Source organism: Pimephales promelas, chromosome 5, assembly GCF_988280905.1.
Source record: "Pimephales promelas chromosome 5, fPimPro1.hap1.1, whole genome shotgun sequence".
Classification (NCBI taxonomy): domain Eukaryota; kingdom Metazoa; phylum Chordata; class Actinopteri; order Cypriniformes; family Leuciscidae; genus Pimephales; species Pimephales promelas.
The window spans coordinates 3,908,622-3,911,121 of NC_142773.1; the positions used below are offsets into that span (position 1 = coordinate 3,908,622).

General features: G+C 50.0%; 5 non-coding genes across 5 annotated transcripts; all 5 read left to right on the plus strand.

Moving 5' to 3' along the window:
- The first annotated feature begins 194 nt into the window (after positions 1 to 194).
- Positions 195 to 281, plus strand: trnay-gua (transfer RNA tyrosine (anticodon GUA)). The gene is given in 2 exon segments: positions 195 to 231; positions 246 to 281. It is a non-coding gene; the product is annotated as a tRNA-Tyr (tRNA).
- A 509-nt stretch (positions 282 to 790) lies between these two features.
- Positions 791 to 863, plus strand: trnar-acg (transfer RNA arginine (anticodon ACG)). Its single transcript has one exon. It is a non-coding gene; the product is annotated as a tRNA-Arg (tRNA).
- Positions 864 to 1,748: 885 nt separating this feature from the next.
- trnar-acg (transfer RNA arginine (anticodon ACG)) lies at positions 1,749 to 1,821 on the plus strand. The gene has a single exon. It is a non-coding gene; the product is annotated as a tRNA-Arg (tRNA).
- Positions 1,822 to 2,142: 321 nt separating this feature from the next.
- trnae-uuc (transfer RNA glutamic acid (anticodon UUC)) lies at positions 2,143 to 2,214 on the plus strand. The gene has a single exon. It is a non-coding gene; the product is annotated as a tRNA-Glu (tRNA).
- A 125-nt stretch (positions 2,215 to 2,339) lies between these two features.
- Positions 2,340 to 2,426, plus strand: trnay-gua (transfer RNA tyrosine (anticodon GUA)). Its single transcript is given in 2 exon segments — positions 2,340 to 2,376; positions 2,391 to 2,426. It is a non-coding gene; the product is annotated as a tRNA-Tyr (tRNA).
- The last annotated feature ends 74 nt before the right edge of the window (positions 2,427 to 2,500 follow it).

Here is a 2,500-nt window from a genome sequence, read left to right on the forward strand (position 1 = left end):
CCATGAAATACCATGCGTCTTTTCAGATGCATTGCATGGGTACTGTCACAAGGACCTTGTGTATGGGAAGTTTGTGTTGTCTTTGCTTCACTTATGGAAACGGACAGGACGTGTCTCTGTGCCTCTAGCACTTTTAGCCAGCAGGCGGAGCTCACGAAACCTGATAGGTTTAGGTTCTGTCCGCAACCGGTGTGCCTTCGATAGCTCAGCTGGTAGAGCGGAGGACTGTAGGTGGCAAATTGGGAATCCTTAGGTCGCTGGTTCGACTCCGGCTCGAAGGAGGTCTTTTTCACACGCAAACATTTAATTGGCCATGCTTCTCGACGAGGCCGTCAGCGCTTGAGTGTGTAGTCTGCCTTTTTGCAATCACGACTGCTACAAGAGGGCAAAAGCTCATTCCCTGACCGGGAATCGAACACGGGCCGCGGCGGTGAGAGCGCCGAATCCTAACCACTAGACCACCAGGGAAGGGTTGCTCACTCTTTCCCATCAAGCCTGGCTGTGTGCCTCTACCACATTTTGCAGCAACTGCTCAAGCAGGGCCACTAACACTTGAATTTTCCTCCAGGAGAGGAGATGTCTCTGACCCTGGATAACAGATCTTCCACTGAGAAAGTGCCACAGGATCTGTGGGAATATCCTAACAACACCACAACTTGCCATAAAAACAAAGCAACCAAGATCCCCAACATGTGACGCCTCCATCTCAAAGCTTTTTATAGCAGACCCCTCATTGGACCCCTTCCAGACGTTGGCTCCAGGCCTGTTAATGGCATGAGATAAAGGTGGTGGGCCAGTGGCGCAAAGGATAACGCGTCTGACTACGGATCAGAAGATTCTAGGTTCGACTCCTGGCTGGCTCGCTCACCCTCTTTTGACAGTCCAACAATAGGCTGCTTTGTCAGTGGGATAACGGTTACCATGAAATACCATGCGTCTTTTCAGATGCATTGCATGGGTACTGTCACAAGGACCTTGCTTTGCGACCAGTTTATAGTGTCTCTTATGCCAGCACAGGACTGGGAGGACACTGAACCCCCTGGGCGAGGCAAATGAGAGCTCCCTCCGATGAGCCTGATGAAATCGAATTCAGTAAACAATTCCTTCGGCTCATTCCCATATTCTTAAGGAAGGGGGTGGTCGCACACTAAAAGCCAAATGGCCTGCTCGAGGCACGAGGAAGTTCCCATATGGTCTAGCGGTCAGGATTTAAGCAGGGTAGGGCCTGGTTAGTGCTTGGATTGGAGACCGCCTGGGAATACCAGGTGCTGTAAGCATTATTGTTAAAAAAAAAAAAAAAAAAAAAGAGTCAATGAAATGTTTCAAAAATGCTAAATTGTCTCTTTTTTTCCTCAAAATGCCTGAAATAGTCTCTAAAAAAAAAAGTGGTCAGGATTCCTGGTTTTCACCCAGGCAGCTCAGGTCCTGGTTTGCTCACTCTTTCCCATCAAGCCTGACTGTGTGCCTCTACCACATTTTGCAGCAACTGCTCAAGCAGGGCCACTAACACTTGAATTTTCCTCCAGGAGAGGAGATGTCTCTGACCCTGGATAACAGATCTTCCACTGAGAAAGTGCCACAGGATCTGTGGGAATATCCTAACAACACCACAACTTGCCATAAAAACAAAGCAACCGAGATCCCCAACATGTGACGCCTCCATCTCGAAGCTTTTAATAGCAGACCCCTCATTGGACCCCTTCCTGACGTTGGCTCCAGGCCTGTTAATGGCATGAGATAAAGGTGGTGGGTCAGTGGCGCAATGGATAACGCGTCTGACTACGGATCAGAAGATTCTAGGTTCGACTCCTGGCTGGCTCGCTCACCCTTTTTTGACAGTCCAACAATAGGCTGCTTTGTCAGTGGGATAACGGTTACCATGATATACCATGCGTCTTTTCAGATGCATTGCATGGGTACTGTCACAAGGACCTTGCTTTGCGACCAGTTTATAGTGTCTCTTATGCCAGCACAGGACTGGGAGGACACTGAACCCCCTGGGCGAGGCAAATGAGAGCTCCCTCCGATGAGCCTGATGAAATCGAATTCAGTAAACAATTCCTTCGGCTCATTCCCATATTCTTAAAGAAGGGGGTGGTCGCACACTAAAAGCCAAAGGGCCTGCTAGTGGCTCGAGGAAGTTCCCATATGGTCTAGCGGTCAGGATTCCTGGTTTTCACCCAGGCGGCCCGGGTTCGACTCCCGGTATGGGAAGTTTGTGTTGTCTTTGCTTCACTTATGGAAACAGACAGGACGTGTCTCTGTGCCTCTAGCACTTTTAGCCAGCAGGCGCAGCTCACGAAACCTGATAGGTTTAGGTTCTGTCCGCAGCCGGTGTGCCTTCGATAGCTCAGCTGGTAGAGCGGAGGACTGTAGGTGGCAAATTGGGAATCCTTAGGTCGCTGGTTCGACTCCGGCTCGAAGGAGGTCTTTTTCACACGCAAACATTTAATTGGCCATGCTTCTCGACGAGGCCGTCAGCGCTTGAGTGTGTAGTCCG